Here is a 17652-nt window from a genome sequence, read left to right as displayed (position 1 = left end):
TGACAAGGTTGTGGTACTGATGTAGCATATGTATTATCCCAGTTAATGCAATAAATAATGCTAAACATATTGTGTGCTTTGAAGAGAACACAAGTGTTAACTTTGTTTTTAATGGAGCCGCAGTAATCCTTAGATGTAACACATTGTATTGCCGTAACTGGTATAATAACTTCTGCTACATTTATATGAGGGTATTCATGTTTTAATGTCATAAATTGGTTGAACTGTAGACATTCATGGGAAGAACATGCAAATAAGTAAACTCAGTGTGTCAGTGTGTCACTATCCACTATTCACTGTGTGCATAGAAGCTTCTGTGAAATCTGTGTCTTCTGCATTACGCATTTTATACAGCAAATCTGTGCAAAAAGTAAGTATAGAATTAGAACCCTCATTACCGAGACGCTTTGTAGGCATGTTAACCATATGTGACAACAAGGTGAATAGGAAGATTTTGGGGGCATGTGGAAGGCATACTGTACAGCTTCACTCATGCATTTCTTCTCTTTAGTTTTTACTTTCTATATTCCTTTTGAGACAAGGGGGGAGAAAGGGCACACAAAACACCACAATAGTATAGTACGCTTGATTTAATATGGGAATACAGACGGACAAAAAAAGTCTTTAACAAATTTCATGAAAGAACACAATCACATATAGGGCAATGTAAAAAAAAAAATCTGCCAGCAAATGTGACAAATGTTGTAAAGGACTTCAATGTATGAAAAAGGCAAATAGAAAAAAATAAAAGACGGTGGTACACTGACCAACAGCAAAAATGCAATTACCAGATGATGTCTGGAATTTAGCGAGTCAGCACAGGGTCCCTGCCATCTAGCAGCCTGCAGCATTTTCTGCTCTCTGCAGTGCTCCAGCGTCCCACTCCACGTGTTCCATTGTCAAGGTGATGTCGTCACTCATCTTGGGGCTCGAGACTGCTCCACTCTGCTCTGCCAATGCTGCATCCAACAGGATCAGCTGTTGGCAGCAGCTCTGTTGCTTTCTCTACTCATTTTGCGAGACCTAAGCCCGCCTCCCGAGCAGTGTTGATAGTCTTTCCCTCTTAGAGGGTTTTTAAAGGTATTTCATTTAACTCTATTCAATCACCAATAAGCACTTAATACATATGTAGCACTGCTAACCCCCCCCCCCCCCCACTCATCCTTTTTGGGAGATTTTGCCTAGGCTACAGGTCCGTGTGGTGCTTGTTACCTGTGAGGGTCCAGGAGAGATGAACTTCCGCAATGTTGTGGGGAACAGGACAGCCTTTAGGTGATCCTCAGGTTCTTTTCATTGGTGATAGCGCTTCCAGTCACAGTAGGCTCCAACAGAGCTGGAGGCAGTCCCAACAATGACAGTCTTTTCTCCTATACGTCTGTCCAATAGACTGCGACTTTGTCAGAAGTATATAAAAAGGATTTTTATTTGGTGCAGACACTGCAGGTGGTATTACAGGGTTTGCATCCATGTGGAGAATGGATTCCAGACCCCTGGATGGTGCGAGACAGCAGATAATGTTGAGGCCTTGTGCTATGCAGAGAAATTGAGCTACTCAGTCCCAGAAGGGGCTTAGCTCCTCTCCCTTCCCCGGCTGGGAAGGAACTCCAACTCAGACTGACTCTATAAGTTGGAATGCATCCTCCCTAATGCAGAAAGGGGAGGGCACAGAGGCTGCACCATGATTGGCTGCAACACAGACCCAGTGTCACCTCCTCTCCTGCCACTCAGGGAGGCTGGGTGATGGGGGGGGGGGGGTAAACCCCACAGGGTAGCCTGTCACTGCCTATATCTACTATGACTTATGTGACAGGAAGGCAGAAAGATAGTCTGGACAAGCCATGGCTATACATAATTAAGAGGCACGTAAAGAGCTAAAATATATCTAATTCTATGCTGATAATGCATTATACTGTATATTTGCTGAATGGATTCCATTAAAATCAATACTTATAATAATGTATAGGCAAACATTTAAATAAGATCATCAGAAGGAACTAAAGAGCAAAATCTGGAATATATGACCCTAAAATAGGGAAATAAATTCCCCAAAATATCAAAAAAGATGACATGGTTGAAAAAATCTTTTTGGGGGCGGGGGGAAATTACATGAAAGAAAAAACATTGGAAGAGGTTTATGAGATGTATAAAGTGTATATATATATATATATCCTGAAGAAACCTTCATAGGTGTCTAGCCCATCTTCCCCCCCTTAATCGCAAATCGGGTCCCCTAAGGTTTTCTGGGGTCTGGCTAGGTGTCTCTGAGGGGTGCATACCTGCTGGCAACAGGAGGGCCTGAGTCTCCCGCGATGACATGCGGGATAACAGGAACAGGTTTCTGGGGTGGATGCCTTCGTTCTGGTTCAATGGTGCAGCGCCCCCATCTATAGTAAGCCCCAGGAATGAGGGGTGGAATCCTTACCACAGAGTTTCCCCACAGGGATGAGAGATTCCAGTCTCGCACAAGGATTATCTTTAAAAGCAGCAGTCTCTTTATTCCCTTGGGCAGCAGCAGCCGACAGGTACAGTTGATGCACAGTTCACTAACTGTTCTCCCTTGTGATGTCCCTGCCGCCACTCTGGACCAAAGGCATCCAGAGTGGGGCTAGCTCTTCCCTCACCCCCTAGGCAGGGTGATAGGTATTTGGTTCCACCTCACTAACTGTAGCTAGATCAGCTCTACTCATGAGCTGATCACTCTCTCCTCCTAACTCACTATCACTACTGTCAGACTGACAGAACAGACACTAAATAGGAAATGCACTGCTCTTTTATGATCTCTGCAGGCACCACCCCTGTGTCTCTTGCTTTGACTCATGCTTTGACCTACCTCCACCACTCAGGGCAGTGCTTGAAGTGGGGGAAACCTATGATAACTCCTGGCAACCTGCCCTTACCAGGGATTATACCAGGAGGAGGATAGAACTATAGCCCTATTTCTTACCAGGGCTACAGGTGTAACGCGATCTATTACAGCAGAGGGACACATTGGATGATACCAGTCTGCGTACCTTCCCGCTATCATTACCCTCTGGGGGCTCCTCCTTGAGACGCGAGTACTCCGAGTGACGTAGAGGAAAGACGTATGCAGAGTCAGCTGTCTACTCACCGCTCTGCCTCAAACTGCTTTGAGGGATTCCCTTCCAGACACGTGAGAACGTGGATAATATTATCCTAATTGATTGATTATATTTTATAAAATGAGTGTATTTTTAAGATTGCTTTTTATGAAGATAAAGTTTGAACGGTCTGCGCTTTGTCCTGTTTTTTTGTTCTATCACGATAAGGTTCCGGTGCATATATTGATGTGCATATCTTGGTGAAAGCTGTTATTACAAGATAAAGATACCTTTGTGTACACGCTTGTACTGAGAAATTTTTAAGTACAAATTTCTTTGGATTCTACTGAGAACTCATTAACAATCAATTGTTTGAAAGACATATGTGCAGTATATGCTTGTGTTATCTCTCTATATATAAACCTGCGCTCCCCAAAATCTGGACACCTGACACGCTTTGGATTGAGGAAAAAGCAATCTACATGAAGGGTTGAACCTGCAACTTATTATATTTTTTGTTTTTATTTTCACTTACACGGATAGATTATATATATATATATATTCACGTGCACTAATATATTGTCACAGAAATTTTATAAAATAGATTTAAGTGCCACTTTATAACACATTGTCTGTTATATATATATATATATATATATATATATATATATATATATATATATATATATATATATATATCAAACTCAGGAATATCTGAAACATAGCAGGACAAATGGGAAACGAATCCCCTTAATCGCGCTTCCAATACGACAGAATGAGGGATAACAATATAAAGTAAAAGTCCAGAACCATAAACTGTATAACAATAATGGTGACTAGAATCCATCCATAATGCCCAAACACGTGTGTTTGTGTAATATCCAGCTCCCCTGATATACCACACTGGAGCAAACAGACATATCGGAGACTGAAACCGAGCAACCTAAGGATAAGTCCCACAGAACTTACCCTGCAAAGGTGCCCAGATCTCTTCCCGTCGGTCCTTGTAGTAGCGGGAGCATGGATGTGTAAACACACTGGCTATCGGAGGAAAGTCCCGTTGTAATCAGATGAAATGAAGAAACTCACAATTGTGTGATCTGTCCGGGTCCTGGCAATGGTGTGCTTCAGTCAAAGAGGGATAATAACAAAAATGGGGTGAAGGCTGAGCACAGCGATGAAAATAGAGCTGGAGGCAGATACTAATAAAAAATTATTTATTGTGCATATTAGCAAAAATCGACAAGCGGGTCCGTACTTAAATAGCCACCTCCATGTAAGAGTAGATTTGCGCCAAAACACACCTGTAGGTCTGATGAGAGACCAGGTAATGGGCTATTGAAGCCCATAAGGTACAAATCACTCATCAACAGAGATGACTTTATATGAGGGTGTACAATTCAAAATATAAAAAAAAAAAAAAAAAAAAAAAGAACCTACATTGATTGCTCTTTAAAAAAATGCCAGACCGAAATCAAATGAAATCATGATGGCCACATAGTATCTACATAAAGAAACACACAAAATTAATATAGTAATAACAAATAAAGAAATTGAAACAAAATCAAAGCAATCAATTGAAAACTGAAACAAATGAAAACTGAAGCAATAGAACACATAATAACTATTAAACATCAACAATACATAGCAAGGAAAAGGATCGAGATGACTGCCGCCCCAGTTGACCAAAAAGTATTGGGAACTCACCAGCTGGTTAGAAGTAAAAACTCTTTATTCAACTACATAAAAATGGACATAGATAGAACAAAACTCCTCCTGCCATGCGTTTCACATTTCACGCCCACTTTGGCGCTTTTTCAAGTTCACTTTTTGTTCTATCTATGTCCATTTTTATGTAGTTGAATAAAGAGTTTTTACTCCTAACCAGCTGGTGACTTTCTAATACTTTTTTGTCAACTGGAGCGGCAGTCATCTCGATCCTTTTCCTTGCTGTATTCACTTCGATTGACGGATGCCACTGGGGGATTAGTGGGTGAGCCTGCATGTTTTTGACTCACTTGGACTCACAGTGTGGAAGGGGAGGCGAGGCTGTGCTTTCTAGTGAGCGTGTGGCTCCACACGTCAGCTGGTCGGAGGAGACCGGGTTAAGAGGATCACTACAGCATCCATGGGGGTTTACATTTCAGAGGGGATCACCTGCTTTTTGTAAGTACCCCGCTATATCTGTTATATCACTGCCCCAGTTCATGTCTCCCCACCTCCTACCATTGAAATCATTATCCAGACCAAGCTCCTACTACATATATTTTTTTATTGTCAATTACTACTTTGGCTATATAGCATAGCCTCCCAGCCGCTACTTCTCTGCCTGGACCTTTCCAGTGTAAGTCCTGTTAGGTGCAGGCGGTGGAGGGTTTAAATCCTTCTTTTTAAAGCCGTGTGTGTTTTTGCATCCTTGGATTGTGTCATCAGTATCCAAGTGCAGGCCTTAGCAACTACCAGAGAGTGTCAGTCTGAAGGAAGGATACTGATTGGTCATCACATACTACAGATGAACCAATCAGTATTCTACCTGCTCTGTTAAGGGGCATGGTTACAAACATCTCCTGAGGGTTGTTTCTGACACTTTCCCAGAAGTCCAGGAAGTCTGTCTCCCCTCCTCCTGAGGAGTGGGAGTGAGTGTGTTATCCTGAGCACTACCAGGGATAAGAATCTGGATGGGGCCTGCAAGGCCTTATCCCTAAAGAGAGAACTGTAATGACTTTGTGAACACTCTGCATGCAATAAAACCCAGAAAAGACAAAGGAGTGTGTTTACTGTCTGCTGCTGTCCAAGGAGAGTTGTCAGTATGTGCCATACCCTGCGCATCACAGAGGATCCATATTGTCTGGAATCGCTGCAAGATCAAGGTAATCTGCACCTGGTTCTCCCCACACCACCGCGGAGCACTCAGCCCTCCTGTTTACCAACAGGTACAACACAACACCCTGAAGTAGTATCTAAAAGTGCATACCCACTCCAATCTCACTTAGACGGGGGGGGGGGGGGAGTACAAGAGCTACAGCTACATTCTTAGAGCTGACATTTGGTTACAATTTCTACTATCAACAATACATACACTAATATCTAAAAGATATATATTTATATATAAGTAAATATGAAATTAAAAAAATTAAAAAAACAACCTAAGTGACTGTTGCATGAAAAGAACAAAGTACAGAAAAAAACATTATCAAAATTATAAAAAATAAAAATAATGACAAAAAATAAGATATACCTGTATAAGAATAAACTAGTTAAAATTAATGAAAAAATATTGAGAATATATATATCAATTAAATAACAGAAATAAGTCTATACAATGCAATAAAGTTTGGTAAAGCAGAATAATAGGATGTGGATACAAATAATCAAGATAGTCCCCAAAATATCATATGACATAAAAAATTGCTGAAACATAGGCAGTGGAACAAAATCAAACTAAATTATCCTTACTTTAGGCTCCTGAAGTCCATCTCCTTTGCAAGCACATCGTCTGGGCAGCTTGACATCCTCCTGGATAACATTCTTCATGGCTACAGATCCCAGGTACACCCTTCTGGGCAGTCCCCACAGCCTCTTGACCTGTCTCAAGTTCTGGAACAGGTAGCAATGACTTTTCCTGTCTTTTAAAGCCCTGCTCTGGAGCTAATTGTCCACATCATAGCACAGTATAAATCTAGGGCGTGGCCTGCCTGCAGAGTGAGGGCATTAACCCTTAAGTCCCTCACACAATATATATATATATCCTAATATAAAATATGCAGATACATTACAATAGTTTGGAAGCTACACATGCTGCACAATAAACATATACGTATATTGGAACCTAAAATGGGTAATACAAGTGATAAAAGGATTAAAAAGAAATAGAAGGATTAAAAAGGAGTGCTACAGGTGCGCTGACGAGTATTCTAAAGCTTGCCTTAAACTTGCCTTGGAAAATCTGGGGCAATCACCAACAGGATCCAGGTACATACTGGGTACATGCTGCAAACATTTCAGTGACATTTCTGCAGAGACTAATGGCCCATCGGATTAACACAGCAGGGGTCCCTGGAAGTCCCATTCAGTTTGAATGGGACTGCCAGGGACCCCCGCTGTTAATCCGGTGGGCCATTAGTCTGTCTGCAGAAATGTTGCAGCATGTACCCAGCATGTACCCAGCATGTACCTGGGTCTTGTTGGTGATTGCCCCAGATTTGTTTGAGAATACTCGTCGGCACTACAGTATATACAAGTTAATCAGAACTTTCATAAGAAAACTTCATAACTACATAAGAACAAGACGGGGGATTTTATTTCTTAATAAAGGTTGCCAATGTTCAGTCCTAATGGCACAAAAATATTACGTTTATGTATCCATTGAGTCTCTTGGAGGCATAGTTTGTTAAATCTGTTACCCCCTCTTGTGTTCAGTGTGACAAGTTCCACCGCTTTAATCTTCATACCAACAGGGTTTTTGCTGTGAGATTCAATTTTTTTTTCAAAAGTTAATGTAAAAGGTAACCTTTCTCTACATTTCTGATATGTTCCATTAACCTATGTTTTAATGCTCTTTTGGTTCTCTCTACATAGTGTAGTTTACAAGGACACTCTATTAAAAAAACAACATAGTTCGTGTTACAGTACAGTTAGAAAAAATTTTCATCAGGATTTTTTTTCCTGTCACATGAAAAGTGACAAACTTGTCTGTGTCGATGAATTTGTAAGTGGTACAAACATTATGTCCACATTTAAAGTGGCCCCCCAGTGGTTTGCTGGGGAGCCAGGAGATATTGCTTTGAAGTTTAATATTCCTTAATGTAGTTGGAGCTAAAATGCTTTTTAAGATTGTATTTCTTTTGAAAATATTCCTAGGATTGTGTGAAAGTTGGTCTTTAAAGAAAACATCTTCTTTCAGGATATGCCAAGGTATCCTCAAAATGTTGTTAATGTGCAGGGTGTAGCTTCAATATACCTGTAATGTCTCTCTAATATGTGTATTTCTATTAGATTTTTTTCTCTAGGACAGTATGCCTCTCAATTTTGTCGTCCTCTCAACAGACTCCTCTACTAGTTTCAGGTTATATTTATTTTCTTTAAAGCAAATTTTAAAAATGTCTCTCTCACTCTTTGAAACTGCCCAAAGGGGATATTTCTAATCCAAAAGGCGATATGTGTCGTACTAAAACAATGGGTGAAGGCTAAACCTAATTCATTGGAGTTAAGATATGTATATATTTATTCTTTCATGTAATTTTCCCCAGCACCCATGTCATCCTCTTTTAATTTTTTGGGGAATTTATTTCCCTATGTTAGGGTCATGTACAGTATTCCAGATATTGCTTTATAATTGATATAAACCGTTGTCACATTTGCTGGCAGTTTTTTTTTTTACATTGCCTTATACTGTATGTGATTGTGTTTATTCATGGCATTTTTTCATCATACACCCATTATACTGTACCCGGGACTTGAACACTTTATACTCTTGATTTTCCGAACCACTCAGTGTACTTGCACAACCAGTTTACCACATTGTGGGCCTTATTCAGAGAACGTTCAAAAAAAAATCGCCAGTAAATTTAAAATGAGTGTTTTTTGGGCGTTGCTATCACGGTATTCAGAAAGGCTCGATTACCAGTGATAGCAAAATGCCCAAAACGGGCGAGTTGCTGCCAGCGAGAGCATCAACCCTCTGAAAAGGCCCAAATCAGTGATTCATTTCTGCTGCAGAGAGAGCGGCTCTGAGAGAGCCGCCTCTCCCAGCTGAAATGTCGCCCGAAAAATATTTATTTAAATATATATTTCTTTAATAGTGTAGAGGTGCAGGGGGTCTCCGGAGCTGAACCACGTTGGTTTTATGTCCGGGGACCCCCTGCTTCCCGAGATACAGGCCTCTCTATGGGGTGCCGGTATCTCCTATGCAAGGAAATGTCCCGGTCACGTGACGCGGGACATTTCTATGCAGAGGGATACCGGCACCCCATAAAGGTGCCTGTATCTCGGGAAGCAGGGGGTCCCCGGACATAAAACCAACGTGGTTCAGCTCCGGAGACCCCCTGCACCTCTACACTATTAAAGAAATGTATATTAATAAATATTGTAATAAACATTAATACACGCCCCCCCCCCTCCGCCCAAACCCATACAGTACAGTAATGGGCAAAATAACTATTATCCAGATATGGATAATAGATTATTTGCCCATTATTAATCACTGCATTAGCATACAAAAATAAAGTAAATAAATACAGTTATACTTACCACAACAGCAGGTCCCTCTGTCCTCCGTAGCAAGAAAGCATATATACATAATAAAGACATTCTAATGGCCCCTAACCCCTTAATCACTTCAGCGGTTACTAACCGCTATTGTCATTAAGGGGTTAACCCATCCTGACCAGATACCAACCAGGGAGGCCTAAGCAACCACCCTGACTGACTATACCCACCCTGTACCCATTGAGTAGTATAGTGGTACATCATAAAAAAAGTAAAAACAGATAAACCGGCACCTAAAGGAAATAAAAATCTGACCAAATAAAGTCCAATTCAAAAGGCTGGGATGAGTTCCATGGAAGTGTCCTCAATGTAATCTTCTTTGTCTGAGTCACTTTCCTCCAGAGCAAATGGTACCGACCTTCTGACCAGTATGGCCACTCCTCTTTTCTTCACACGTGCTGATGCAAAGAACACTGAAAAGGAGGTTCTGTCTCAAAATCCGGGTTGATCTTGTTTCCTGAAATGAGTTTCCTCACAATGCTCTGCATATGCCCCCTTCAGTGCTCCCACGGTGGGTTTGGCAATTGGGAAAATACCTCTCAAAGCTGGCTTTGTGCTCCACTGTGTGCTCCTGCTTCAAACTCCTGCAATCAGTAGCACTGCACGTCCGCAGTGTAAGATTCTCCCTCTCCCCCCAGATGGGTGCCTCCAGAGACCAAATGCAGGCATCGGATGCTGTTGGAGGCCTTCAAGGTACGTGAGCTTCCTGTTACCCTGGGAGTCGGAGGTACTGACTGGTAATATATTAATCTGTACCTCTTTAGAGTACAGATTAATACATTATTATGCCAATATTTGAGGGCATTTCTCGCTTGTTATTGCAGTTAATGATGTGGATGTGATTGTTTGTTTATGGTTAATGTAATAAAAGCTTTGCGATTGGTGTTCGCTTGTACTTAATGTTATATTATGTTAGCTCATGTGTTTTATGGATACTTCAGAGATTGTTTTAATTTATTTATTTGTCTTTTAATGGTTACATTCATTAATGTTGGTGTAACAGGGGACTTATCCCTGTTCACAAATGTGCCTCTAATCCAGCAGTGTGGTGGTTAACGGTTGGTAGCAAATTAACTAACACCACCTGCCTGATTAGAGGTGGTAGAAAAAGCCTGCATTTGAGACAGGAAGTGACTCCTTAGCTCTGAATGAGAGCTGACCTTTGGAGAGAACTCACATCTCTGGAGCTGACGGGTCTTGAGCTCTGCCCAGCATAGCTGATTGCAAGACACCAAATAAGACTTCTAAACCTGGATGCTGATTTTCTGTGCACGCACGGGTGCGGTTCCAGGAGAGTAGAGAAGCTTACTCTACAGCAGCTAACAGATAAGACTTTCATTCTAAAGAGACTTCTTATATCTGCTTATGTCATGCTATGTGTTTGGGGCTGGGAGACCTGCTTAAGTAGGAGTTGTGAATTGCATGGGATTTCACTAGAAATACTCCCAAGTGAATTAAGCTTTGTTTCCCCCCCCTGTGTTTGGATGATTTCCTGATGAAAAGGAAAAGGCACAATAAAGCCTTATTATAATTTCACCTTATAAAAGCCTCCAATTGTGTACCTCTGTGAACGTCCGTCTACATTTGGTGTCCGAGGTGGGACAAGAAGCGTCCTTGTAGTTAAAAAGGACCAGAAATTTTTATGTGAATTTTTTTGTTTATGCTTTTTGCCTACAAACAATCTGAGAAACGTAGAAAAAAAACCTCATGCAGCAGAGATCGGAATTAAAGGGATACACACCACTGAAACCACACTTCACTGAAACTTACAAAACCACAGATGGACTCTTTGCCCCAATCCCTAGAGGAGAGAGACTGCTGAAGTAGCTAAACCTTATTTTGCCTATCACAAAGTGTAATATTGTCATTGAAATAGGGGTTTTGCCTTTCAGCCGTAGTCAGGGTTCAAGAAGTGAGTCAGCACTTAAAAGGGATAGGTGTTTGTTGTTTTCAAAAGTTTCGCTGAAGCAGTGAATACAGATGGTGACCCACGAGTGGTACTGATTTTGAAAATAAAGGTTGCCACACCGCATAGGACTACCAACTGTGAATGGAGTATATGCAGAAAAGTGTGAAAATTGATACAAGTCTGTGCTGAAGTAGGGGAATTTTTAGCAAACAAATGCTGAGTGTAAAATTGCCCTATAGGGGAAAAAGTGATTTCTGAACTGTGTAAAAGGTTTTTCAAAACCAATTGCTGAATGTTGAGTCACCCTGCCGGGTATGAAAGAAATAGTCCTCTGCAAAGAATGTTTTTTTTTTCTGCAAGTAAAAAAAAGTCTGCCTATATATATCTTGGGAGCAAAAACAGACACCCAAAGTGTGAAGTGTGAATGCCATAATACCCAAAGATGAGACTGAAAATTACTGAACTCAGGCAGAAAACTAAATTCTGTTGCTGAAGCGGGGAGATTGCACCTAGCAAGAAAATGGTGTAAAGCAAATAGACTTTTTTACCTAGCAAGTGCACATCTTGTATACCTGATGAGAGAAAATGCATGCACAGTACTGCTGATATTGTAAAACTTATTCAAGAAAGAAAAATTCTACAGAGATGCCTGTGAGAGCTACGACCTCTACAAGCAAAATATGCCCACCTGTAGGACTACAACCATTGGGGGTTCTAGCAAATACAGTGGCAACAGCTGCAATAGCGCCTCCTGAGGTCAGGAAGAAAATTACACCTGATAGCCTAAAAATGGAGGACAAGATGCAGCGTTCCTGTAATGAACCCTACCCCACGGAAGAGTGGCCCTTCCAGTCCAATAAAGAGGAAGACATCTCTGACGGGGAACCTGAACCGAGTCACACCCACAAAACACCCCAAGATTGGTGGGGGTGCCTGAACTCGGCACGAACAGAAAAGACCGCTCCCTTTGATGATGAATATGATCAGCAGGAGACAGAGCGGGAGCAGCAGATCACCCAATATTTCTGTCAGCTAAAGCAACTGCAAGAAAATCCTGGCGTATATAATGAAGCTGCTAAAATTTCAAATGAAGATGGAGACCCCAATATCCCTGAAGGGACGGTGTCATCCAAATCAAAAAGGCGGAAAAAGAAAAAGAAAAGCGGTTCTTCACTTACCGTGGAAGGAACAGACACGTCCGCAGATCCTGTGGAGGAAAAGGGGGACCTAGTTGCCCTGCAGCCTAGAGAAAATGGAGAATTCATCCCGTGGGTAACCGAATATCCAGAGGGCCCAAGGCAGAAGTCATGTACCCCAAAGAAGTGTCTGTCCGGTGCCAACAGTGAGGAACCCTCAACCAACCATCTCAGGGAAGTGGAGCCGGAACCAGTGAGTGACGATCCCTTGACCAGCCCTGAAGATGCCCTGAAAAATGCCAGGCATGACTGTGATATGCTCTGTGAACAATTGAAACAAAAGGAAGATGGTTACACAGAGCTACAGAAAAATAACGTGAGGCTTCAAAAAGATGTGCTCACAATTTACTCTTTAGCCAGGACAATATTGGACAATCTCAAGACTGAGCTAGATACTGCAAAGGCTACTATTTCCGCCATGGATGAAAAGCAGAGCCAATCTGATAAAATGGTGGCTACGCTAAAGCGGAAGTATGAGGAGGCATTGAAGCAGATGACAGTCTTCCAGCAGGAGGTTCACACTCTTCGTATAGAGCTGAATGCCTCACAACAGGAGGTCAACAGTGTCCGGATAGAAGTGGATGTATCTCAGAAAGAGGTTCAGACACTCCGCAGAGCACTTGATGCCTCACATCATGAGACCAACAGCTGCCGCACAGACCTCGAAGTTTCCAGAAAGGAACTACACAGTCTCACTGAGGAGCTGGACATTGCCAAAGAAACTATTGGTATTCTTGATACAGATCTCAAAGTCTCTCAGAAGGAGCTTCAGACCCTCAACCTAGAGAAGGAAGTCTCACGCCAGGAGAGTGTCATTCTCAAAGCAGATGTGCGTAAATGGAAGGAGGACTGCAAAGAAGCCCTGAAGAATACAGAGACTGAAAAAAGAGAAAATTCAAGATTAAAAAGAGAAATCTTAAAACTGAAAGAAGAAAATTTTCAGTTGACAGAAGAAGTCAAGGAAAAGTTTGAAGCAGAGCACCGACTGCAGAACCAACTGCAAGGTCTGCGTACACCTCCAGTATGCCGAGGAGAAGCAGCAAACGCTACAGGAAGAAAAACTGCAGGCTGCTAAAGAGGTACAAGCGCTGTAGGAACGTCTGAATACCCAGTACGTCCCCACAGAGCAGTATGAGGAGCAAAAGGCCACGCTGCATGTCTTCAGAGCATCATTGGAAGTGGAGCTTCGATACCGGGTGACTCTGTATGAGAGGGAAGGTGAGAAGGCTCAGAAACTGGAGCAAGAGCTGGAGAGACAGAGAGCATGTTCCATTCCCTTGAGTCAGTACACCATGGAGAAAACAGACGCAGCGGCAACCTTGACGACAAAAATTTACAGAGCTCCAGAATATGAAGGAGACTCTGATACAGACTCTGAGAAAGCAAAGTGCGCAGATAGATTCCCTGAGAAGAGACTTGCAAGACGCACTCAAACAGGTTGAGACTCTGCAGGCCAGTAACTTACAGATTCCTCCAATACGGAAAAAGGTATTGGCTCTGCCCAAGCACCAGTATCCCACAGTAACTAATGCCCGTGAGGACAAGGGTACAGTGAGAGTTGGGGACTCCACGCAACTTCAAAACAAAATTACGAAGTTTGAGCCACCTAAGAAAGCACTAGCCAAACCGTCAGCTGCCCAACAGGCAATAAACAGAGGTAGGAGTGCATAATCAAAGCCAGAAGAATCCTTAGCTGAGGAAACTGAAAAAATAGGACGTTCTCTGGAAAAGGAGGTGGAGGTGCAACTCAGTCCCAAAGAAGCTGAACTGGCGACTCCGTGGTGTGGAAAAACTGCAGAAAGACCGCTTCAAGAGCAGAAAACTCTAAGGGCTAGTCCTAACTGCTCTACAACTGTTGCCATACACTTTGTCTACAAAAAGAGGAGTGCCCGACGCAACAGAAATCTCATGACCGCGCACGCGATAAAAAGACTTTACGTGGAAAAAGTCCTCCTCAAGCGACTGAGGAGTGCTGATCTCAAGCACCTTCGGGAGGAGACAAAAATAAACTGGAGAAAGGGCTCCAATCCCAGCGGGACAGAGGGTTCTCTTCCTCCATCCACTCTCACTCAAGTCACAGAAAGATCTCGAATGAGAGTGGAAGGATGGGCTTTGGCCGTGGTAAGCCCGAGCTTCCCACAAACAGGGGAGGTATGTAACAGGGGACTTATCCCTGTTCACAAATGTGATTCTAATCCAGCAGTGTGGTGGTTAATGGCTGGTAGAAAATTAACTAACACCACCTGCCTGATTAGAGGTGGTAGAAAAAGCCTGCTTTGAGACAGGAAGTGACTCCTTAGCTCTGAATGAGAGCTGACCTTTGGAGAGAACACACATCTCTGGAGCTGACCGGTCATGAGCTCTGCCCAGCATAGCTGATTGCAAGACACCAAATAAGGCTTCTAAACCTGGATGCTGATTTTCTGTGCACGCACGGGTGCGGTTCCAGGAGAGCAGAGAAGCTTACTCTACAGCAGCTAACAGATAAGAATTTCATTCTAAAGAGACTTCTTATATCTGCTTATGTCATGCTATGTGTTTGGGGCTGGGAGACCTGTTTAAGTAGGAGTTGTGAATTGCATGGGATTTCACTAGAAATACTCCCAAATGAATTAAGCTTTGTTTCCCCCCCCCCTGTGTTTGGATGATTTCCTGATGAAAAGGAAAAGGCACAATAAAGCCTTATTATATTTTCACCTTATAAAAGCCTCCAATTGTGTACCTCTGTGAACGTCCGTCTACAGTTGGTTTAATTCATTGTTTACATTGGTTAGTGTTACTATTCATTTTGAGTTGGTTTAGGGATTAATTGGTTTGATTGGGTAATGGTTGAATTAATTCATTGTTGATGTAATTGCTTCTATTGATTGGATTAGCTAGCTACTGTTTTTATTTAGTGAAGTGTGTTTTTTTGGAGTTTAGTTACATTTTATTACTGTGTGTCTTGTGTATTAATTTATTGTCATTAGGGTGCCCATTGAGTGCTATAGAGGCTTATCATGCCCATATTATTATTATATGGGTATGATGTACCACTACACTACTCATGGGTATTACCAAATTCATTGCTTTAGCGGTTAGCCACTAAGGTAATGAAGTTGCTGTACATGCATTTTTCCTGCCTCGGATGCATGCCGGGGGGGTCCGGAGCTGCTATTAATGGCTATCAGCTCCGGAGACCCCCGGCATCAATCCGAGGCAGGAAAGGGGCCTGATTTCTTCTAAGTCCCGACATATCACAGCTCATCGACCCATTTCCCCACCAATTGACCAACAATTTTGTGGTGAATTGGATTTGGGGAGAAAATCATTTTTTAGGGCTGCGATGGGCTGCGATAGGCCGCGACACCCGACTCGCGGGTCTCTGAATCGCGCGACTTTATCAACCATCCGAAAATGGTCGATAAGGGGCTGATCGCTGCTCAGTCAGCGAATTTCAGATGGAGATAAAATTTTGCGTCGATACAGGCCGTTATCGAGCACTTATCGAGGCTATCTGAATACGAGTAGCCATTTTGGTCGATAAGTGCTCGATAAGGGCCTTATCGAGGCTTTCTGAATAAGGCCCTGTATGCTATATACCTTTTGACCAGGAAGTTCACTAAAGATTAAGGGCTGTATTACTAGGAAGATGTACATATTTGTAACGGTTAATGTCCCATATGCAGGAATTCACCATGCTCCAATGTGATTAACACGCATTATTATTTGACTCGCATTAACTGCCAGGCAAGTCAATGGCACTCTGCATCAGAGCTTAATAAATCTGCCTCTTACTCTGTTACATTAAACAGCTTGTTCAGATGCATTATCAAGCTCTTGATTGTAATAGCAGTCTTTCTAATCAGAATGAATGAAATACCGGGTTGCATGGATCAATTTATTTTATTTAAGTACCACAATATAAAAAACTAAGAAGAATCAGTCATTAATCTTCTGTAAAAATATCAGTTTATTTTAGTGGGCTACATGAACACCACCATTTCAGTCTCACCGGAAAGATGTTGGGAGTATAACGTGCAAAATAGAGTACAAATAATAAAGGTTAACTCTTGTTGACACCAAAACTGACATTGTCACCGTTATCAATCCCTTTTGCACTTTCAGAATGATGCAACTGCATAAAAGGCAGCTAGGAAGACCCTATGCAGTACCTCACCTAAAACATAAACTAAATCATTGGAAAAAATACTGGGACTTACAAAGATGATGCATACATAAATAAATTCAAAAAGATACACTAAACAAATCAAACTATATTGTTTATATAAATATATTAATTCTCAATAGTCTATAGTCCTAATAACCAAACATACATAGGAAATAGTAAAAAATCCACGAAACCAACATAATGTATATGGTTTTTTTTACATTTTTATTTACTTTGGAGCTGTTTTTTTTACCCTAGTTTTCCAGCTGGGAGACTTTGATACATACTGTACAGTAGACCACAGAAAATGATATACTATTCAACAAACAAAAATCATGTTAAAATGTAATCAGTTGATAATAAATGAACTTATATGAATTACATTATTCCCTTTTTATTATTTAATTGTATATATATATATATATATATATATATATATATATATATAAAGATTGCACTCTATTTACTAGGTTTTTCACCAACAGGGCGCCTATTCTGCATACAGGAATTTACCCACTATGGGGCCTATGCAGACAGCTGCGAGAAGCCCAATCTCGCCAGTTTTTAGCCAAATATGCCTATAGCAATTTAGTAAATGGCGAGAAACTGGCGAGATGAGTAAAAAGCGCCAATTTTTTTTGTTTTAAAAACTCGCCGCGCGGGTGGTGAGAAGCAATATCTCGCCAGTTTTAAAAAGGGCCGTATGCAGGAAGCCCGATCACCATCTCGCCGCTGATCGCGCCATTAAAATTCTCCAAATAGCTCCGCCAAAAAAAGTTGGCAAGAAGCTGGAGCTGAGCGGCGAGAGGGACCATAAAAAAAAAATCATCCCCGTTCCTGGCTCGGATTGATGCCGGGGGGCTCCAGAGCTGATACCCAGGAATATCAGCACCGAAGGCCCCCGGCATGCATCCGAGGCAGGAAAAATGCATGTACAGCCCACTTCATTACCTTAGCGGGTAATTGCTAAGGCAATGAAGGGGTTAACCCACCGTGCCAGCTTTATTGTGGGTAGCGGGTGTGGGTGAAGGGGGTATGTGGCCCTTGGTGTGAGTTTAGGGCTTGCAGGGG

Source organism: Ascaphus truei, chromosome 2 (genome assembly GCF_040206685.1).
Source record: "Ascaphus truei isolate aAscTru1 chromosome 2, aAscTru1.hap1, whole genome shotgun sequence".
Taxonomy (NCBI): domain Eukaryota; kingdom Metazoa; phylum Chordata; class Amphibia; order Anura; family Ascaphidae; genus Ascaphus; species Ascaphus truei.
This window is presented reverse-complemented; position numbering follows the sequence as displayed.